The following is a 24,838-nucleotide window of genomic DNA, read 5'->3' on the forward strand; positions in this document are numbered from 1 at the left end:
GGTCTTCTGCTCCTCCTCCTTCTCCACTCCATCTCTGTGCGCCTCCCATGCCTCTGTGCTTCTCCTACCTCTTGCTCTACGGCCTCCTGATGATTCTATGATCATACGCAGTGTTGCTCGCTGCTGCCTAGGCTTCCTATGCTTCTCTTTTGCAAGCCCTGGCCCATTCACCAATCTTTGGTTAATGGCCAGTGTGTGCTGCTTACTGTGCATGCCCTGTGTTGCTTGCTTACTGCTCCTATCATGCTATGAACTTGCTATGCCATGTTGTATATGATTATGAGCTTGCCTGTGCTTACTGGCATCCTATGCTTGCTTGTCTAGGTGTACTGCTATGCATCTGTGACACTTGTGATGCATGTGATGCTTGTGAGGTGCTTATGTGCCTTCTGTGTGATCCAATGATCCATTGGATCAATAATTTTTGTTGGCTAGACTCTCAGTGTTGCTTGACTTGGTTCAATTGATCCATTTGATCAATCAAATGTTAGTAGCTTGGTTGCTGATGGATTCTGTGGCTAAGTGAATGATTTGCTTACTGATGCTACTACTCAAGCATGCTATTGCTTCTGTGTATATGTGCTGCTGCTCTCCCTAGCCTTCTGGACTTGATCTAGAAGCTATGATGCAGGGACATGTGCTTGTGTTGCCTCACAGTGTGCTACTGTCAAAATATTGCATGGATTTGTTATGTATTCATGCTTGAATGAATTAATTAATGATGAACTGCTTATGCAGTAATGATTAAATGACTTGCTGTGTATGATTTTGCTTTCCATGATTAATTGGCAAGTAAATGGAGTCTGAATCCCTTTCTGGATAATGATGCTTTGTTATTTGGCTTTGCTTTGGATGGTTCTATGTGTGATGTGACCTCAGTAGCCTTGCTACTGACTGGTTGCTCACATGGTTGGCTAGATCTTGTTGGCTACTCATCTTTGCTTGCATATTCGGGGATCATAATTAATATGAATGCCAATATGCTTGCCTGTGAAGAATTCTAGGGTTTCCTGATGGTTGGATGCTTAGGATATTGCTGTGTAGTCTTGGTAGCTGCTATACCTTGCAATTCATCTACTGGTGCTATCTGTGCATGAGTTCTAGCTTCTGTGCACAAGATGTGTATCTAGATGGTTTCTGTTTTAGAGGCTTCTAGACTGACAGTGATCCTTGGTGAAAACCAAGTGATGAGCTACCCATTGAGCATCTGCTCACTCCCATGACATATGTCATGCATGATTTATGGATTAGATCCATTGGATCTTCTCCAGGAACTAGGTATACCTTGTTCCAGCTCCTAGAGTGAAATGTTTTGTTGATGCAGACTTCTGGTTTGTGTGTCACAGCCCTTCACCTCCAGTTCTTGGTTGATCTTCTCAGGTCACCATGATTTCTGGTGGTTGGTTGGTTGTGTGTTGGGTTGTGCTGTTCTTGAGCAAGAACAGGATGAACTATGCTTATTCTATCTTCAGCTTACCTTGTGAATCCTTATCTGGTCGACTGTGCACTGTTTCTAGGGTTTGTGCCCTTTTATATCATCTCTACTTCTGTTCTTGCAATGCCACACAGACCTGGCTTGCTTTGGTGACTAGGCCGGTGCATGGCCTTGCTGTGGCTTACTCAGCACACATGAGCTGTGTGCTCTCATATGCTGAAACTTGAGCCGTGTGGTGCTCAGGTTTGGTCTGTTGTTGCCCTTATCCTGTGCTATCCAAGGTTTTGGACATGCACAAGTGTGCAAGACACTTGTTTCTGTCCAAAATGAACTTTGACTAACACTTAACCCCTGGCTAGTGCTTGTTGTGTTGTTTTACAGGTTTTGAAGATGAATATGACCATGGAGATATACTTCAAGTCATTTAGTCTTGGTTTTTAGTTTAGGATCAATATTGTAATCTTTATTTTCATTTCTGTTTATTTTCCTTTAATTCCTGTATCAAGAATATTGTAAAGACAATGTAAATTGTGTTGTGATATCAATAAAGCTCAAGTTTTGATTATGAGCTTTTGGTTTATGTAATGTTTATATTCCTGAATAATTGTTGTATTTAATATTCAATTTGAATTCAAAGTCATTTGAATTCATAAGTTGTATTTCAATTGTGAATTCAATTTCTATATTCATTATTGCTTATTGTTTAATATTCTCAATGCAATATTACTTGTCCAATGAAATCAATTCCCAAATCAACAAGATACAAAAGAGATCATGTCGAAATTTCACTAACTCACCTTGCCTAACCCTAATTGCAAAATGAGAGAGAACCTCGATCCCTCTTAGGTTTAGTTGTAATAAGGCGCGAAAATTTCCCCCGTTTTGCGATGAAATGCACATCCCATTTTTAAATCTACCCTTCGTTGTTCCTATGTTTTGGGTTATTACAAGCACTCACACACTGGCAACAGTGCTAGGAAATAGCTTAGTAGTCGGAGGATGTGAATACCTTTTACCTTACCTCCCCGGCAACGGCGCCAGAAAATAGCTTGATGTCTACGCACGCTTCTATTCCTCGTAGACGGTGTTGGGGCTCCAAGAGCGAGAGGTTTGTAGAACAGCGAGCAAGTTTCCCTTAAGTGAATCACCCAAGGTTTATCGAACTCGGGGAGGTAGAGGTCAAAGATATCCCTCTCAAGCAACCATGCAATTAAGATACAAGAAGTCTCTTGTGTCCCCAACACACCTAATACACTTGTCAGATGTATAGGTGCACTAGTTCGGCGAAGAGATAGTGAAATACAAGTAATATGGATGATTGTAAGTAGTAATTGCAATCTGAAATAAAGATGGCAGCAAGCAAACATGTAGCAAAACTTGTTGGAAACGGTGTTTCAATGCTTAGAAACAAGGCCTAGGGATCATACTTTCACTAGTGGACACTCTCAACAATGATCACATAATTAGATAACTTCTCTCCACTTATGCTACTCTGAATTACTCTCCTATTGGAATCACTAATCATGTAGTGGCTACAAAAGCTCCGCTCAAAGTTCATCAAGTACTTGACAAACACCACTCATAGGGATATCCTCATCAAATCATAATCCAAGACAATACCATTGCAATTTAGACCGAGTACTAACATAGCATACACACTGTCAACAATAGCTATGAAAGGTGGAATAGATCACATCAATACCATCATAGTAATAGTTAACTTCATAATCCACAAGAGATTACAATCATAACCTATGCCAAGTACTACATGATGCACACACTATCAACTTTACATCATGGAGGAGGAATAGACTACTTTAATAACATCACTAGAGTAGCACATAGATTAATAGTGATACAAAGCTCATGATCACATAAAGATCACACCATGGGAGAGAGAGATGAACCACATAGCTACCGGTAGAGCCCTTAGCCTCGAGGGAGAACTACTCCCTCCTCATCATGGGAGACAGCAACGGCGATGAAGATGGCGGTGGTGTCGATGGAGATGACTCCGGGGGCAATTCCCCGTTCCGGCGGCGCGCCGGAACAGAGACTTCTGTCCCCCGAAACTTGTTTTCACGATGGCGGCGGCTACGAAACTCTTCGTGGAATATCGTCGGGTGTTTTAGGGTTTTCACATCTGGGAGCATATATAGGCGAAGGGGCGATGTCGGTGGAGTCCCGAGGTGGGGTCCCCACCTGGCGGTGCGGCCAAGGGGTGGCCCACGCCCCCTAGGGTGTGGGCTCCTTGTGGCCCCCCTTCGTCTCTCCTTCGGACTCCGGGAAGCCCCTGAAAAAATAAGAACGTGGCCTTTTGCTTCGTCCAATTCCGAGAATATTTCCTGTGTAGGATTTCTGAAACCAAAAACAGCAGAAAACAGGAACTGGCGCTTCGGCATCTTGTTAATAGGTTAGTTCCGGAAAATGCATCAAAATGATATAAAGTATGAATAAAACATGTAGGTATTGTCATAAAACTAGCATGGAACATAAGAAATTATAGATACGTTTGAGACGTATCATGATGCGTACAACAGCAAGTTTTCCCTCAGTAAGAAACCAAGGTTATCGAACCAGTAGGAGATGAAGGCCGCGTGAAGGTTGTTAGTGAAGTAGTGTAGTGCGGCGCAACACCAGGGATTCCGGCGCCAACGTGGAACCTGCACAACACAATCAAAATACTTTGCCCCAACTTAACAGTGAGGTTGTCAATCTCACCGGCTTGTTGTAAACAAAGGATTAAACGTATGGTGTGGAGAATGATGTTTGCTTGCAAAGAACAACAAAGAACAATGATTGAAGTTGATTGTATTTCAGATGTAAAATAATGGACCGGGGTCCACAGTTCACTTGTGGTGTCTCTCCAATAAGATAAATAACATGTTGGATGAACAAATTACAGTTGGGCAATTGACAAATAGAGAGGGCATAACAATCCACATACATATCATGATGACTACTATGAGATTTACTTAGGGCATTACGACAAAGAACATAGATCGCTATCCAGCATGCATCTATGCCTAAAAAGTCCACCTTCAGGTTAGCATCCGCACCCCTTCCAGTATTAAGTTGCAAACAACAGACAATTGCATTAAGTACTCTGCGTAATGTAAACAATACAAATATCCTTAGACAAAGCATTGATGTTTTATCCCTAGTGGCAACAAGACATCCACAACCTTAGAACTTTCTCGTCACCGTCCCGCATTCAATGGAGGCATGAACCCACTATCTAGCATAAATACTCCCTCTTGGAGTTACAAGTATCAACTTGGCCGGAGCCTCTACTAGCAACGGAGAGCATGCAAGATCATAAACAACACATATATGATAGATCGATAATCAACTTGACATAGTATTCCATATTCATCGGATCCCAACAAACACAACATGTAGCATTACAAATAGATGATCTTGATCATGATAGGCAGCTCACAAGATCTAAACATGATAGCACAAGAGGATAAGACAACCATCTAGCTACTGCTATGGACCCATAGTCCAATGATGAACTACTCACGCATCAGTCCGGAGGCGTGCATGGTGATGTAGAGCCATCCGGTGATGATTCCCCTCTCCGACACGGTGCCGGAGGAGATCTTCAGAACCCCCGAGATGGGGTTGACGGCGGCGGCGTCTCAGTAACTTTTCTCGTATCGTGGCTCTCGGTACTAGGGTTTTCGCGACGGAAGGATTATATAGGCGAAGGGGCAGAGTCGGGGGATGCCCGAGGGGCCCACCCCATATGGCGGCGCGACCAGGGTGGGGCCGCGCCCCCCGATGGTGTGGCTGCCTCGTGTCCCCTCTTCGTCTCCTCTTCGGTGTTCTGGAAGACTCCGTGGAAAATAAGACCATGGGCTTTTGTTTCGTCCAATTCCGAGAATATTTCCTGTGTAGGATTTCTGAATCCAAAAACAGCAGAAAACAGAACCGGCGCTTCAAAGCATCTTGTTAATAGGTTAGTGCCGGAAAATGCATAAAAATGATATAAAGTGTATATAAAACATGTGAGTATTGTCATAAAACTAGCATGGAACATAAGAAATTATAGATACGTTTGAGACGTATCAAGCATCGCTAAGCTTAGTTCCTACTCGCCTCGAGTAGGTAAACGATAAAAATGATAATTTCTGAAGTGACATGCTACCATCATAATCTTGATCAGTACTATTGTAAAGCATATGAGATGAATGAAGTGATTCAAAGAAATGGTCTATAGTTTGTTAACAAATAGATAATGACTAAACAACTGAATCATATAGCAAAGACTTTTCATGAATAGTACTTTCAAGACAAGCATCAACAAGTCTTGCATAAGAGTTAACTCATAAAGCAATAGATTCTTAATAGAAGGTTTTGAAGCAACACAAAGGAAGATTTAAGTTTCAGCGAGCTTGCTTTCAACTTTCAACATGTATATCTCATGGATAATTGTCAACACAAAGTAATATGATGAGTGCAAATAAGCAAGTATGTAAGAATCAATGCACACAGTTGACACAAGTGTTTGTTTCTAAGATAGAAAGAAGTAGGTAAACTGACTCAACATAAAGTAAAAGAAAGGCCCTTCGCAGAGGGAAGCAGGGATTACTCATGTGCTAGAGCTTTTTATTTTGAAAACATGGAAACAATTTTGTCAACGGTAGTAATAATTCATATGTGTTATGCATAAAACCTGCTATAAGTTGCAAGCCTCATGCATCGAATACTAATAGTGCCCGCTCCTTGTCCTAATTAGCTCGGATTTCCATGGATTATCATTGCATTACATATGTTTCAACCAGGTGTCACAAAGGGGTACCTCTATGCCACCTGTACAAAGGTCCAAGGAGATAGATCGCATTTGATCTCTCAATTTTGATAGATCTCAACTTGAGGACATCCATATCGGGACAACATAGAAAACAGATAATGGACTCCTCTTTTATGCTTTAAGCATTCAACAACAGATAATATTCTCATAAGAGATTTGACGATTAATGTCGAAGCTGAAACTTCCACCATGATACATGGCTTTGGTTGGCGGCCCAATGTTCTTATCTAACAATATGCAAACTCAAACCATTTAACTCATGACAAATCTCCCTTACTTCAGACAAGACGAACATGCATAGCAACTCACATGATATTCAACAAAGGTGTGACAGGTTGATGGCGTCCCCAGAAACATGGTTACCGCTCAACAAGAAACTTATAAGAACTAAGATACATAAGCGACATATTCATTACTACAATAGTTTTTTAGGCTACTTTCCCATGAGCTATGAATTGCAAAGACAAGGAATGATTTTTTTTAAAGGTACCACGCAAGCAATTTACTTTGGAATGGCAGAAAAATACCACATAGTAGGTAGTTATGGTGGACACAAATGGCATAGGTTTTGGCTCAAGGTTTTGGATGCACGAGAAGCATTCCCTCTCAAGTACAAGGCTTTGGCTAGCAAGGTTGTTTGAAGCAAACACAAGTATGAACCGGTACAACAAAACTTACATAAGAACATATAGCAAGCATTATAAGACTCTACACCTGTCTTCCTTGTTGCTCAAACACTTTTACCATAAAATATCTAGACTTTAGAGAGACCAATCATGCAAACCAAATTTCAACAAGCTCTACGGTAGTTCTCCACTAATAGGTTTAAACCACATGATGCAAGAGCTTAAACATGATCTACTTGAGAGCTCAAAATAATTGCCAAGTATCAAATTATTCAAGACAATATACCAATTACCACATGAAGCATTTTCTGTTTCCAACCAAATAGCAATAAATGAAGCGGCTTTCAACTTTCACCATGAACATTAAAAGTAAAACTAAGAACACCAGTGTTCAATATGAAAAAGCGGAGCGTGTATTTCTCCCAAACAAGGAATGCTAGGATTCGAATTTATTCAAACACAAACAAAAATAAAAGCACACAGACGTTTCAAGTAAAGCACATAAGATGTGACGGAATAAAAATATAGTTTCACTAGAGGTGACCTGATAAGTTGTTGATGAAGAAGGGATGCCTTGGGCATCCCCAAGCTTAGATGCTTGAGTCTTCTTGAAATATGCAGGGATGAACCACGGGGGCATGCCCAAGCTTAGACTTTTCACTCTTCTTGATCATATTATATCATCCTCCTCTCTTGATCCTTGAAAACTTCCTTCACACCAGACTCAAAACAATCTCATTAGAGGGTTAGTGCATAATCAAAAATGCACATGTTCAGCAAGGACATAATAATTTCAAACACTTCTGGACAATACCCAAGGCTACTGAAATTTAATGGAGCAAAGAAATCCACTCAAACACAGTAAAAGAGGCAATGTGAAATGAAAGGTAGAATCTGTCGAAACAGAACAGTCCGTAAAGACGAATTTTGTCGAGGCACTTAACATGCTCAGATGAAGAAGCTCAAATTGAATGAAAGTTGCGTACATATCTGAGGATTACTAATGAATTTTTCCAGAATTTTTAGATTCTCCTACAGAGAAAACAGCTCAAATTCGTGACAGCTAAAAATCTGTTTCTGCGCAGAAATCCAAATCTAGTATCAACTCTCTATCAAAGACTTTACTTGACACAACAATGCAATAAAGTAAAGATACAAAGGTATTGCTACAGTAGTAACAAGCACCTTGACTCAAATATAAAACAAAAATTGCAGAAATAAAATAATGGGTTGTCTCCCATAAGCGCTTTTCTTTAACGCCTTTCAGCTAGACGCAGAAAGTGTAAATCAAGTAACATCAAGAGAAGAAGCATCAACAGCATAATTTTCCTTAAAAACACAACTTGTCACAACAGTTATCTTAGATGCTCCATTATCTAAATTTTCCATAGTGGTCTTAAGGGTTTTATCAATTTTAAGCTCATAATGATTCTTTGGCTTAGGCATCTTAGGGACATACATGAACTTTTACTCCTTACCCACATAAGCTTTCTCCTTAAACTTAAGAGAAGAAAAAGTTAAACCCAAGGTTCCCATAGCTTCTTCAAGTTCTCCAATCCTATAGGTTTGATTATCATGGATAACACAAGTCTATTATATACTAAAAGCAAGATATGGAGATCTAAAATAGAGACATTACGTTGATCCACATCATCAGAATTATTTCATATGTTGGATCTGTAGTTTTAATGGACAAGATTTAGAAAAAAATTACGTAACATATACCAGCATATATTTAATGGACATACAGGTATGACACGTTCTGGGTCCATAGGAAAAGAAGGGATAGAACCATCACGTGGTACCCTCAAGGGGAAAAAACACCATCACGTTTATTGGAGAGTGAAGGAAAATACAATTTGCTTTTCTGTTAGAATTTCAAGCACCATCGCTTTATCTTTTGAACTTTCCTAAACGCATCATGTTTATTGTATATGTAAGAAAAAAAATTGCTTCCTATTAGAATTTTAATCTGCACTATTTATGGTTTTTTTTGTGTCAAAAAGCCCTAATACTTTAGTGGCAAAAAGGTATTAATTTTAACCTACATGTAGAATGGCTAGGTTTTACAAAATACGGCAAGAATTTTGAATTTTTTTTTATCTAACCATATGCAGTTATTCACGTAAGTATCATAAGGCTACACAAACTAGGTATGCGCTGCACTTTAAAAAATAGACAGATGCCGATATAGGTTGATCACTTCTTCGACTCGGAGGTAGAAATTCATTGGTTTCGGTCGAGGATGTTAATCATAAGGCATTATTACCATTTACTCCACTACCAATAAAACTGAAGCGGGATGGCGTGATTAAGCTATTGGCGGACGATCGCTAATCATAATAATGAGGAGGCAAAGAAGTCGACACTTTGATAAGCGCATCATGTTTATTGCACATGTAAGGAAAAATGAAATTTGCTTCAGGTTAGAGTCCTAATCGGAACTAATTGTTGTAATTTATTGTGTAAAATATTGAAGTAATTTAGCGGTAAAAAGTTATGAATTTTAGTTTAAATGTAGAATGGCTAGAATATGCAAAAATTACGGCAGAAATTTTCAAAAAAAAGAAAATCTGACCAATATGGAGTTATTGAGGTACGTATCAAAAGGCTACAAAAATTGGGTTTGTGCTCTATTTGAAAACAAACAGATAGCAAAATATAGATTGATCACTGAATGACACAGTAGGGAGCCTTGTAGAATGGCTAGGTTATACAAAATAGGGCTGGAATTGTGAAAAAAAATTATCTGACCATATGCAGTTATTCACGTACGTATTATAAGGCTACACAAACTAGGTCTGCGCTACACATTAAAAAATAGACAGATGCCACGATATAGGTTGATGACTTCTTCGACTCAGAGGTAAAAATTTGTTGGTTTCCGTCGAGGATGTTAATCATAAGGCATTGTTACCATTTACTCCACTACCAATAAAACTGAAACGCGATGGCTTGATAAAACTATTGGCGGACGAATCGCTAATCATAATAATGAGGAGGCAAAGAAGTCGGCACTTTGATAAGCGTATCATGTTTATTGCACATGTAAGGAAAAATGAAATTTGCTTCAGGTTAGAGTCCTACTCGGAACTAATTGTTGTAATTTATTGTGTAAAATATTGAAGTAATTTAGCGGTAAAAAGTTATGAATTTTCGTTTAAATATAGAATGGCTAGAATATGCAAAAATTACTACAGAAATTTTCGAAAAAAGAAAATCTGACCAATATGGAGTTATTGAGGTACGTATCTGTTATCACCACAATTATATGTAGAAGAAATACGACAATCGGCCTTTTATATCAAGTTGGGCTTAATTTCCCGTGTATCTGTAACATATTAGATCGCATCTTAGTTTAGAAGTTAGAATCTTACCCGTGCACGGTTTAGTGCACGCCCACATTAGAAAGTCCCTTGGACTATAAATATGTATCTAGGGTTTATGGAATAAACAACAACCAACGTTCAACACAAACAAATCTCGGCGCATCGCCAACTCCTTCGTCTCGAGGGTTTCTCCGGTAAGCACCATGCTGCCTAGATCGCATCTTGCGATCTAGGCAGCACAAGCCTGCCCACGTTGTTCATGCGTTGCTCGTGCTGAAGCCTTTTTGATGGCGAGCAACGTAGTTATCTTAGATGTGTTAGGGTTAGCATTGTTCTTCGAATTACATGCTTTCGTTATGCGACCCTTGCACATCTAGCCGCCCTTACACCTATCTTAGGTGTAGGGGCGACACCCCGCTTGATCATAGTTTAGTAGATCTGATCCGTTACGGTTGCTCCTTGTTCATCAAGGATTAGTTTAACATCCGCAATAGTTAGGCCTTACAAAGGGTTGGAGGATCCAGCGGCGTGTAGGGTGACGTTTGCTAGCCCTAGAAAGGATGTTCCGGGGATCAACCTCGTGTTGGTTTTTAGGCCCCGTCTAGGATCGGCTTACGGCCACCGTGCGCGAGCGCGAGGCCCAATCGTGAATAGGATGATCCGATTATGCGGTGAAAACCCTAAATCGTCGTAGATCTAATTAGCTTTATCTTGATCAAGCAGGACCACCATATATTCGGACACCTCGTTCGAATCATGGGTGGATCGGCTCTTTGAGCCGATTCACAGGATAACCTGAGAGCCGATCGAGGCTCGTATTTAATGTTTACGTGTATGCCATGCAGGAAACTAAGCGAGGCATCATCCACACCTTCCTGACCAGGTATAGGTCAGGTGGCACGCCCTTGCGATAGCATCGGACGTGCGACCAGGAGGCTTTGCGGGCCGTCGCTCTGAGGGACTGAGGCCAGCCACAACCCTAGTTGTTCCCGGCTCTACTGTGTTGTCCGTCTCTGCCCTCCATTGGGTTTCTGACGTCAACACATTCTGGCACGCCCGGTGGGACAACCTTCGACATCCACCACATCGCCGTCTGCATCCGAGATGGCGGAAAGCACTCCGGTCAAGTACGAGGATCCGCTCGATGAGCTCAAGAAGAAACATGACGAGATCAAGGCAACCCTCGAAGCCGAACTCATCGGCTCATTCCACCGAACCCGCTCCCATGGCGTCGGGTGGAAGGGGTTCACACCCGAAGGCGCACTCGATGGAGTGGACCCGTCCGCCCCGTCGGAAGAACGCACCAGTGTCGCCGCGGCAGGAAATCAACTACATGGTGGCTCATTCGCTGCACCGCCACTCTGAGAGCCTGGTGAACACTTTGGAGCGTGTCGCCCTGCGCGTGGTCCAGGAAATCGTGAGCCACCGGTATTCTCCGTCGGGACCAGCTCTGGGGACTTTCAAAGGAGAGATGCCACTCCAGCCCCATCCGTTCGCATGGGCAGCACCGGAACTGCCGAACTCATCGGCATACGTCGTCTACAAGATTGGTGGTGATCCTAGTGACTACCAATTCCTACCTGAGGCACCCAAGGAGATCCCGCACGGATACGCGTGCGCATACGTACTGGCATCGCAGCACTCGGGCACTTTCGAACCAGGCTGCAACAGCAGGGGCCTCCGGGACGGCGAGGAGGAACGTCGGGAGCCGATCCCGAGAAGCAAACGTGGCTAGCTAAGTACGCCACTCCGACAAACCTCCGCAGCCCAGCTCCTGCAGCTTGGCTTAGAACCGGAAAAACAAGCATGGCTGGTTAAGTATGCCACCCCGGCGAATCTTCGTGGTTCGACGCCTTCAGCCATCACCGCGGATCAGATTTGTGCAATCTCGAAAGATCAGCTTCGGCATGATGCCGAAAAGGAAGACGTTCGGCTACACCAAGCCGTACCCCAACGACTACGAACCGATCCCGCTACCACCCAAATATCGGCTCCCGGACTTCACGAAGTTTAGTGGATCAGATGGTTCCAGCTCCATCGAGCATGTGAGCCGATATTTGGCACAGCTGGGCACGATCTCAAGCATCGGACGAGTTGCGTGTGAGGTTCTTCGCATGTCCCTCACAGGATCGGCTTTCGGGTGGTACACATCGCTGCCACCGAACTCCATCCGGACTTGGAAGCAGCTTGGAAGAGCAGTTCCATGAGCAGTATCACTCGGAGGCTTCCGATGTTGGTATTGCCGATCTAGCACAAGTACGACGAAGCGCGGGGAGACAAGTGTCGAATACGTCCAGCGCTTCAGGACCATTAGGAACCGATGCTTTTCGGCTCATATAAGTGAAAAAGAAGCAGTCGAGTTGGCGGTGGTGGGTCTCTCATCACCGATTAAGGACGTGGCCTCCCAAGCAGACTACCCTTCATTGGCGCACATGGTGCGAAGTTGTAGCATATGAGCAGCGCCACCCAGATGTTTACCAGGACAAATTCAAGCGTGCGGTGACCCTGGTTGAGGCAGACGAGGATGAAGGTGCTGCGGGAGATCGGGAGATAGCAGTGGCTGAATGGACTCGAGCGACAGGCCCCGTGTCCTGCAAATGGGTGAAGCCGCAGGGCCCTCCAAAAGGGTTCGACTTCGACGTGACCAAGACTGAGCAGATTTTTGATCTCTTACTCACGGAGAAGCATATAAAGGTACCCGAAGGCCACAAGATCCCCACGGTGCAAGAGCTGAACGGAAAGCCATACTGCAAGTGGCATAACACGTTCACCCACACCACCAACGACTGCAGGGTGTGGCGGCAGCAGATCCAAATGGCGATAGAAAACGGACGGTTAATTTTCAACCAGTACGCCATGAAGGTCGACACACACCCCTTCCCTGCCGTAAACATGGTGGAGTATACTTACCATGGAGGGTGCCAGCCGGATTTCCCGTGCAATATCAACATGGTAGGACCTGGACACCACTCGGTAAGGACGGAGATGAGGGCAGCTGCTCTCATAGCAAAGATACGGAGGAAGCCGCTCCACGCGATCGGCTCCGCCAAGACCGGCAAGCGCTACGTCACGAGAGGAGAGGTGAAAAACATAAGGTATCAACGACCTCTCTCCGATCACCTCCTCAACAAGTATGTGAGTCGGTATGACCAACGCCGGCGATACAACGACGATGATGAAGAAGATCGTTCGGCTAGGGACGACGAGGAGACGTCGTCGGCATGATCGTGATGAGGAGGAGCACGTGCGCCGTGCCAAGGGAAAGTTGGGGGAGCGAGTCGACGAGGATAGGCACTCGGGATTGTCCCTTCTTCGGACACTCGCCGGGATTCAGGAATGAGCCGATTGCCCACAATCGGCAACTGCCCAGAATGCAACCAGAAGAAGAAGGAGACAACCAACGTGTCCGTGTTCAAGCGCCTAGGGCCTCTCCCGCCACAAAGTAAACGCGCTGAGTCCCCTCGGTTGAAAGATCTCGAAGATTCAGAAGACGAGGGAGAAGAAGAAGACAGTACCACCGGCCAAGGTGGTGCCCTGATGGACTCAGCCGTTCCCGAAACGCAGGGTTCAGCGATTGCACGGCCCGGAGGAAGCCGAGAGGTTATACTTGCATACATTGAGGAAGGCAAGGCCTGATTCGGCTGCGAAGGTTCAGCGAACCCTGGATGAAGAGGGTCGTCCACGGAAAATGGAGTGGCGCCCCAAGCAAAGGAAAGCTGATGATGAAACATCGGCTGGCACAAACATGGTGCTCGTCCTTCCGACGAAGCTTAGTGCTCCACGTTTGCACGATGCACTAAAGGTGGACGACAGCAAGCGCTCCAACATGATAAAGTCAGAGATTGGGCTGGTTTTATCCACCGGCCTAACCATGTAGCTGGAGCAAATCGATGAGCAAACGTGGCGAGGCTGATCCTTGTGATCGGCCCCAAAAAATTTATGAAGGGACATTACAAAACCTTCACCGAGCAAGCAACGTGGAGGCCGATTCCAGCAATCGGCCAAAATTATCCTAACCATCTATTCTGCCTGGATTCAACGCAATGGGCAATAGGGTTACGTCGGCTGATAAGCTAGAAGAAGTCCACACTGGTCCTAATCAAGCCGACGTTCGCATAAAGTACCTTGGTTCATCACAGAGCCGATTTCAGCAGTTACCTGGCAGAATCGGCTCTTGGGGCACCTGATCAGATGAACATGTGCATATGTAGCGAAACATTGGGGGCCGATAGAAAAATCGGCCTGTAAAAAAAAATTTCTCACGCAGTTTCTCGCAAGGTACAGCCGATGCGCAGACGTCGACTTAAGGACACAAAGCCGATGCCGCCGCCATCGACTCTAGAACAATTACACGAGACCCTTTGCGATGGGGCAAGTTTGGCTGGCTCTTCCTGGTGGCTGTCTCGGATTACCAGATTACCTGAAGTCAGAGCCTTTTCCTGTTAGATCTGTGCATCCTCGCTGATGTTCTCGCCTTGATTAAGGCTCGGGGGGCAGCTAATTTGGTGGATGCTTTATTGTTCGGGAGCCGATTGGAGTTGCATCGGCTGACCCTGTATCGCGGCCTTCTCCAAAAACGCCGAACCGCTTGCAGAGGAAGACCGCTAAGGCTATGGAGGGAGCCGGAAAGGAGGCTGTCGTCTTTGACAGGATTTGGACCGTCCTGTTGCTACAAGAAAGGGAGGAAGACTGGATTCTTAAAAATGGCCGATGAACAGTCATCGGCCATAGATTTGCGGAGTATCAAATCACAGTCTGAATTTGAGAAGAACTTGACTGACGGTCTAATCGATATCTGAGCCCGGCTTCATGGGCATCTAAAAAGAGGAGGGGTCTGATACGTTGCTATCGGCCTTGGTGAGACGAGCTGGAGGATTGAAATTGAACTAATTGAAAGATAAATCGGGAGGACAATTTTCATTAGTTCAAAGGAGCAGCTTTACAAGGAAGAACCGATGGCTCTCAAAAGAGGGATCTGGTGCCTAGTGCACTGCTACTACTAGTCCTAATCTACTAGTCGTCGCTGTCCTCATCATCGCCGTCGTCAATGTCGTCGGCGCTGCTCCCAGGAAGCTCCTCGTCGCTGCTGCCCCAGCCTTTGGTCGGAGCTTCGTCTTCCTCGTCATCATCATCATCCTCGCTGTCCGCCCAAGAGCGGAAGCGTTTCGTCGGCGGGTACCCAGCGGAAGAGGAAGAGTCATCTTCCTCCTCCTCCTCTTCTCCTTCTTCGTCGTCATCTCCGTCCTCGCTGTTCGCCCACATGCGGGGGCGCTTCTTCGGCGGGAGCTTGGCGGAAGGGGAGGCCCTGGCCTTCGCTACTTCTCCTTCTTTCTTCTCCTTGTCGGAGGAGAGGGGGTTCACCTCGGAGTGAAGGTTGTCCTCGTTCTTCCTCTTCGGCGAGGATTGGAGGGGGAGGCCTGAGAGGGAAGAGGAAGAGGAAGACATTGCTACAGGAGGAGGGGTTTTTTTGGTGCCGATAGCTAGAACAGAGGAAGAGGATGAAGAGGGCTAATCAGTCGGCACGGTTAAATAAAGGAGGAGCCTAGTGGAAATTTAATGCTATTGCAGTGATGCTGAGGCTGTCAAGATTTTGCAGAGTAGCCAAGGGGGCGAGGCGAGGTGTAATGATGGAAGATTCTGCGGCAGTTCTGCTCTGCCACGACATGACCCGACGAAAGAAGAGCATAATGATTTTGGAAATGACATTTCCAAAACCAGGGGGGCATGTGTTATCACCAGAATTTGACCGAGTCAGAGGTGGGCCGTGATCGAGATGGATTTGAAGATTATATGTAGAAGAAATACGAGAATCTGCCTTTTATACCAAGTTGGGCTTAATTGCCCGTGTATCTGTAACATATTAGATCACATCTTAGTTTAGAAGTTAGAATCTTACCCGTGCACGGTTTAGTGCACGCCCACATTAGAAAGTCCCTTGGACTATAAATATGTATCTAGGGTTTATGGAATAAACAACAACCAACGTTCAACACAAACAAATCTCGGCGCATCGCCAACTCCTTCGTCTCGAGGGTTTCTCCGGTAAGCACCATGCTGCCTAGATCGCATCTTGCGATCTAGGCAGCACAAGCCTGCCCACGTTGCTCATGCGTTGCTCGTGCTGAAGCCTTTTTGATGGCGAGCAACGTAGTTATCTTAGATGTGTTAGGGTTAGCATTGTTCTTCGAATTATATGCTTTCGTTATGCGACCCTTGCACATCTAGCCGCCCTTACACCTATCTTAGGTGTAGGGCGGCACCCCGCTTGATCATAGTTTAGTAGATCTGATCCGTTACGGTTGCTCCTTGTTCATCAAGGATTAGTTTAACATCCGCAATAGTTAGGCCTTACAAAGGGTTGGAGGATCCAGCGGCGTGTAGGGTGACGTTTGCTAGCCCTAGAAAGGATGTTCCGGGGATCAACCTCGTGTTGGTTTTTAGGCCTCGTCTAGGATCGGCTTACGGTCACCGTGCGCGAGCGCGAGGCCCAATCGTGAGTAGGATGATCCGATTATGCGGTGAAAACCCTAAATCGTCGTAGATCTAATTAGCTTTATCTTGATCAAGCAGGACCACCATATATTCGGACACCTCGTTCGAATCATGGGTGGATCGGCTCTTTGAGCCGATTCACAGAGATAACCCGAGAGCCGATCGAGGCTCGTATTTAATGTTTACGTGTATGCCATGCAGGAAACTAAGCGAGGCATCATCTACACCTTCCTGACCAGGTATAGGTCAGGTGGCACGCCCTTGCGATAGCATCGGACGTGCGACCAGGAGGCTTTGCGGGCCGTCGCTCTGAGGGACTGGGGCCAGCCGCAGCCCTAGTTGTTCCCGGCTCTACTGTGTTGTCCGTCTCTGCCCGCCAGAGGGTTTCTGACGTCAACAGTATCAAAAGGCTACAAAAATTAGGTTTCTGCTCTATTTGAAAAAAAACAGATAGCAAAATATAGATTGATCACTGAATGACAGTAGGAAGCCTTTTCCTACTATGAATGCGTCAACAGAAAAAGATTAATGACTGAAACATGATTATACGTTGTTTCAAATGTAACAAAAATGGTTCAAACAAAGTAATTTACAATCTTAAAATAGAAATTATAATAGCACATCTATCTTTTTATTTAGGTGGACTATAGAAATGTATATAAGGTAATGTGAGTATATTTGAAATAATTTATGGTATCATAGATATTCAATCACACTATGTGGCAAATTACATATAATATGATTTTATAACCACAAGAATGCTATGCGCAATATAAAATATGACATGTGGAGATATAGTGTTAGTTATTTTAAATTTGCGGTACATTATTATAACACATTTTTCAAAATATCACAATAATAACCGAATTTTCGTTTGTATGTGATAATATACTGGTGCGTATAATTAACGTCGAAATGGAATAAATGAAAGAATAAAATCTTCACACAGTAATATGACAACACTTACAGTTTTACTTGGCTTTGCATGTACATTACTATATATACAATGTGAATATTCGCATAATTATAAATTTATGCTAATATATTTTTAGCACATTAAAAATGATATCCTCACATTTGCGAGGGTCACCTTGCTAGTTTCTAAAACAGCAATTATTTCATTAATTCCTCCTAGAGATTTATCAAGTTTATCAGTATTATCAAGTAATATTCCCAATTTAGTCTCAACACTTGGAAGATTTTTCTCTATGGCCTCCAACTTTTTCATGACATCCTCAAGAGAGATTTCAATTTTAGCTTCATCAACAGGTGGTATTCCAACTAGACTCTCAATAATGCAACTAGCTTCTAAAGCAGGAGTGCCTAGGAAATTACCCCCGTAAGAGTATCAAGAACATACCTATTCCAGCTAGAGATACCAACATAAAAGTTCCTAAGGAGGATAATAGTGAAGTGTTTCTTAGTGCACCTATGATGAGCATCACTAATTCTATACCAAGCATCTTTAAAACTTTCTCCCCCTTGTTGCTTAAACGAACGAAGTTCAACTTCAGGATTACTCATTTTAGCAATAATAAAAATAAATAAAGCAAAACGAATTAAAAAAAAGTAAAACAAGTAACTATTTTTTTTTGTGTTTTTGATATAAAGAAAGCAAACAAGACAGAAAAAAAATAAAGCAAGACAATAAACAAAGTAAAGAGATTGGGTGTGAGAGACTCCCCTTGCAGCGTGTCTTGATCTCCCCGGCAACGGCGCCAGAAAAATAGCTTGATGACACGTGAAGCACACGTCCGTTGGGAACCCCAAGAGGAAGGTGTGATGCGTACAGCAGCAAGTTTTCCCTCAGTAAGAAACCAAGGTTATCAAACCAGTAGGAGATGAAGGCCACGTGAAGGTTGTTGGTGAAGGAGTGTAGTGCGTTGCAACACCAGGGATTCCGGCGCCAACGTGGAACCTGCACAACACAATAAAAATACTTTGCCCCAACTGAACAATGAGGTTGTCAATCTCACCGGCTTGCTGTAAACAAAGGATTAAACGTATGGTGTGGAGAATGATGTTTGCTTGCAAAGAACAACAGAGAACAATGATTGCAGTTGATTGTATTTTAGATGTAAAAGAATAGACCGGGGTCCACAGTTCACTAGTGGTGTCTCTCCAATAAGATAAATAACATGTTGGGTGAACAAATTAAAGTTGGGCAATTGAAAAATAGAGAGGGCATAACAATGCACATACATATCATGATGACTACTATGAGATTTACTTAGGGCATTACGACAAAGAACAGAGACCGCTATCCATCATGCATCTATGCCTAAAAAGTCCACCTTCGGGTTAGCATCCGCACCCCTTCCAGTATTAAGTTGCAAACAACAGACAATTGCATTAAGTACTATGCATAATGTAAATAATACAAATATCCTTAGACAAAGCATTGATGTTTTATCCCTAGTGGCAACAGCACATCCACAACCTTAGAACTTTCTCATCATCGTCCCTGCATTCAATGGAGGCATGAACCCACTATCTAGCATAAATACTCCCTCTTGGAGTTACAAGTATCAACTTGGCCAGAGCCTCTAATAGCAACGGAGAGCATGCAAGATCATAAACAACACATATATGATAGATCAATAATCAACTTGACATAGTATTCCATATTCATCGGATCCCAACAAACACAACATGTAGCATTACAAATAGATGATCTTGATCATGATAGGCAGCTCACAAGATCTAAACATGATAGCACAAGAGGAGAAGATAACCATCTAGCTACTGCTATGGACCCATAGTCCAAGGATGAACTACTCACGCATCAGTCCGGAGGCGGGCATGGTGATGTAGAGCCCTCCGGTGATGATTCCCCTCTCCGGCAGGGTGCCGGAGGAGATCTTCAGAACCCCCCGAGATGGGGTTGACGGCGGCGGTGTCTCAGTAACTTTTCTCGTATCGTGGCTCTCGGTACTAGGGTTTTCGCGACGGAAGGATTATATAGGCGAAGGGGCAGAGTCGGGGGACGCCCGAGGGGCCCACCCCATATGGTGGCGCGGCCAGGGGTGGGGCCGCGCCCCCCTATGGTGTGGCCGCCTCATGGCCCCTCTTCGTCTCCTCTTCGGTGTTCTGGAAGACTCCGTGGAAAATAAGACCGTGGGCTTTTGTTTCGTCCAATTCCGAGAATATTTTCTGTGTAGGATTTCTGAAACCAAAAACAGCAGAAAACGAGAACCGGTGCTTCGGCATCTTGTTAATAGGTTAGTGCCGGAAAATGCATAAAAATGATATAAAGTGTATATAAAACATGTGAGTATTGTCATAAAACTAGCATGGAACATAAGAAATTATAGATACGTTTGAGACGTATCAGACGCCAAGTACAAGATTGCGGAGCTAGAAAGGCTGCTGGCGGAGGCTCAAAGTAAGTTTTCGGCCAAACTGCAATTTCCAGATTTCCGACTTGGAACTGACTTTGTTTATTTGAAGAGGTGCATAACCTTCTCTGGCCACTACTTCCTCAGAACTGGAGGCTCTTCGCTCCTCCCACAAAGACCTGGAGTCTAAGCTGAAGGAGGCGGAGAAGAAGTGGGAGCTTGTTGAGAAGCAACTAACCGAGAAGAATTCCGAATTCATTCGTGAGAAAGCTGATCTGGTGGAAAAAAGGAGAAAGGATAGCGACACCTTGAATAAACTTCAAGAAGATGTGCATCACCTCCAGATTTACATGAGGACGATGGAGCAAGGTTGGGACCGGCTAAACACCGACATCATGGGTAAGTATCCGGAACTTTCAATCACATCAGTGTTCCGTATCCTTGAATGATGTCTAAACCTGCTCAACTTTTTTATTTTTATAGAGCCACATGGATATGATGAAGCCCAACACGAAATTTTTCCGCGTGATGATCTGATCCAGCTAGCCGGAGACGATTGCAAGGATATGATCTCAGCTTGCCGCAAGATCTGCCACAATTTGGCGATCAAGGATAGCCGAACCTGCGACGTCCGCGAGCTTATCCAGAGGATGGATCTTTTGTCGGAATTGGTTGTCGATCTCCAAGCCTCTTCGGCCCGAGGTGCCTAGCGCATGCTCCGACCCTTTATATCAACATGGCCACTACTGGAATTCCTCCGGATGCGGATGCGAATGCGAATGCTCTTCTAGATGCCTGCAGTGGCTACGATACGAGGATCGCTCGGCGCATTCGCCTTGAGGAATTCTAAGACAAGGTCGTGCTTCCTGAAGATGAGCCTCTCGAGGCGGAACTGGAGAAAGAGCGCGAGGCAGAGACCAGGCCATCCGGATCTGAAGAATTCACCTGGACCATCTCCAAAGAGGTTGAAAATAAAAAGTCCAAGGGCAATGATACAGGCACCTCTTCTCCGACGAAACAAGCTGAAGATAGTGACGACGAAGTGGTTTCTTCTCCGGCTAAGAAAGCGGAGAAAGACAAACCACAAGTTGATGATGAAGCTTGCTCTTCTCCGGTCAAGGAGAAGTAAAAGACTTGTTCCTGCGGGAAAACAATGCATCATTTTGGCCCCATTGAGGGTTTGTAATATAACTTAAATATTATTAAGTAGCTAGGGCGAAACAAGCGCATGGCGGAAAAAACTTATCCTGCTGTCCGTTTAATATTATATGCGTGTTTCGTTATTTGAAAGCAAATGCTAGTTTCTAAGTTTTCCGGCTTGCTCATTTGACCTTCCACGAGCCGGAAGACCTTTAGCCGGAAATGGTCGCCGTCGGCGATGAAGCCCAATGAAAATCCGTCACTAACCGCGGAAACAAGGCCCCTAGTCAAGGTTCCGGAAGTCGCTATAAGGAATCCACAAGTTCGCAACGAAAAACTCATCCACCTGAAAACTTAAGCTTACGTCCCACATGACGATTTTGAAAATCACAATTTTTATACACGCCTAGGCGGAAACATCCAGCTCCGCGGTTTTAGTCGGAAAGACATACACGATCCAAAAAATGAACAACTAAAGGAGGTAAAATACTCAAAGAGAGAACCATATGCTTGCTTTCATTGATCATGTGTCATGACTATTACAAAGTATGTAATGCAAAAATTGCTAAGTGTGGAAAGGACGTAGATGTGCTATATTCCAAGGGTGGTCTGTTTCATTGTATATGTCATCCGGATCCTCTCGCTTGCGTTTCCGGTGCCAATTGTCAGGTCTATCCTTTAACTCTCGGAAATCGACGGGGTAGTAAGATCCGTTGTGCAGCACTTTGCTGATGACGAAGGGTCCTTCCAATGGAGATTGCAACTTATGCTCTTTCACCTGTCGAAGGCGGAGGACCAAGTCACCTTTCTTAAACGAGTGGTTCCGAACTCGACGACTGTGGTAGCGTCGGAGTTTCTGCTGGTAGATGGTGGAACATTGGTCAGTTAAATTTTGAGCTTCTTCGATTAGGTCCACAGGTACCTGTCTAGCCTCGTCAGCAGTTTTTTCATTGTAGGCGGAAACTCGCGGGGAGTCGTGGATGATGTCGGAGGGAAGCACAACTTCAGATCCGTATACCAGGAAGAAGGGGGTAAATCCAGTTGACCTGTTAGGGGTAGTTCGTAAACTCCACAGAACAGAATCTAACTCCTCAACCCAAGCTCCGGCTGCGCGTCGCAGCGGTTCTTCAAGGCGAGGTTTGACTCCGGCTAGTATGAGGCCATCAGCTTGCTTGACCTTCCCTTTGGACTGTGGGTGCACCAAAGATGCAAGGTCAAGCCAGATCCCTACGTCATTGCAATAGTCCTTTAGTTCTCCTTGAGCGAAGTTTGTGCCATTGTCTGTGATTATGCTGTGTGGGATGCTGTATCTCACTACGAGGCTGCAGATAAATTTTAGTGCCGTAGCACCATCGGCTTTTCTCACTGGCTTGGCCTCGATCCACTTACTGAACTTGTCAATAGCAACCAAGAAGTACTCAAAATCGCTAGGAGATGATTTCTTCAATTTTCCGACCATGTCGAGCCCACAGACCGCGAACGGCCAAGTGATAGGGATGGTCTTCAGCTCCTGAGCCGGAGCATTTGGTTGAGTAGCATAGTACTGAAAACCTCGACAGGTTTTTACTATTTTCTCAGCATCTTCTTTAGCTGTTATCTAGTAAAAACCTTGCCGGAAAGCTTTTGCAACGAGGGACCTGGGAGCAGCGTGACGCCCGCAATCACCTGCATGGATCTCTCTAAGGATTTCGATGCCATCTTGATTTGAGACGCATTTTAGAAATACCCCATTTGCGCTTTGTTTATAGAGCTATCTGATACGTCTCTGACGTATCGATAATTTCTTATGTTCCATGCCACATTATTGATGATATCTACATGTTTTATGCATACTTTATGTCATATTTATGCATTTTCCGGCACTAACCTATTAACGAGATGCCGAAGAGCCGATTGCTGTTTTCTGCTGTTTTTGGTTTCAGAAATCCTAGTAAGGAAATATTCTCGGAATTGGACGTAATCAACGCCCAGGGCCCTATTTTTCCACGAAGCTTCCAGAAGACCGGAGGACTTACGAAGTGGGGCCACGAGGCGATGCCACACTAGGGCGGCGCGGCCTGGCCCTTGGCCGCGCCGGCCTGTTGTGTGGGGCCCTCGTGTGGCCCCCTGACTTGCCCTTCCGCCTACATATAGTCTTCGTCGCGAAACCCCCAAGCACCGAGAGCCACGATACGGAAAACCTTCCGCAGATGCCGCCGCCGCCAATCCCATCTCGGGGATTCAGGGAGATCGCCTCCGGCACCCTGCCGGAGAGGGGAATCATCTCCCGGAGGACTCTTCACCGCCATGGTCGCCTCCGGAGTGATGAGTGAGTAGTTCACCCCTAGACTATGGGTCCATAGCAGTAGCTAGATGGTCGTCTTCTCCTTATGTGCTTCATTGTCTGGATCTTGTGAGCTGCCTAACATGATCAAGATCATCTATCTGTAATGCTATATGTTGTGTTTGTTGGGATCCGATGGATAGAGAATATCATGTTATGTTGATTATCAATCTATTACCTATGTGTTGTTTATGATCTTGCATGCTCTCCGTTATTAGTAGAGGCTCTGACCAAGTTTTTACTCTTAACTCCAAGAGGGAGTATTTATGCTCGAAAGTGGGTTCATGCCTCCATTAAATCTGGGACAGAGTGACATAAAGTTCTAAGGTTGTGGATGTGCTGTTGCCACTAGGGATAAAACATTGATGCTATGTCCGAGGATGTAGTTATTGATTACATTACGCACCATACTTAATGCAATTGTCTATTGTTTGCAACTTAATACTGGAAGGGGTTCGGATGATAACATGAAGCTGGACTTTTTAGGCATAGATGCATGCTGGATAGCGGTCTATGTACTTTGTCGTAATGCCCAATTAAATCTCATTATACTCATCATATCATTGATACGTCTCCGACGTATCGATAATTTCTTATGTTCTATGCCATATTATTGATGATACCTACATGTTTTATGCACACTTTATGTCATATTCGTGCATTTTCTGGAACTAACCTATTAACAAGATGCCGAAGTGCCGATTGCTGTTTTCCGCTGTTTTTGGTTTCGTAAATCCTAGTAACGAAATATTCTCGGAATTGGACGAAATCAAGACCCAGGGGCCTATTTTGCCACGAACCTTCCGGAAGACCGAAGAGCATACGAAGTGGGGCCACGAGGTGGCCGGACCACAAGGCGCGCGCGGCCAGGGGGGCCCGCGCCGCCCTATGGTGTGGGCCCTCGTCGGCCCTCCGACTCTGCCCTTCCGCCTACTTAAAGCCTCCGTCGCGAAACCCCGATGCGAAAAACCACGATACGGAAAACCTTCCAGAGACGCCGCCGCCGCCAATCCCATCTTGGGGGATTCTGGAGATCTCCTCCGGCACCCTGCCGGAGAGGGGATTCATCTCCTGGAGGACTCTTCACCGCCATGGTCGCCTCCGGAGTGCTGAGTGAGTAGTTCACCCCTGGACTATGGGTCCATAGCAGTAGCTAGATGGTTGTCTTCTCCTCATTGTGCTTCATTGTTGGATCTTGTGAGCTACCTAACATGATCAAGATCATCTATCTGTAATACTCTATGTTGTGTTTGTCGGGATCCGATGGATAGAGAATACCATGTTATGTTAATTATCAAGTTATTGCATATGTGTTATTTATGATCTTGCATGCTCT

Source organism: Lolium rigidum, chromosome 1, assembly GCF_022539505.1.
Source record: "Lolium rigidum isolate FL_2022 chromosome 1, APGP_CSIRO_Lrig_0.1, whole genome shotgun sequence".
NCBI lineage: Eukaryota > Viridiplantae > Streptophyta > Magnoliopsida > Poales > Poaceae > Lolium > Lolium rigidum.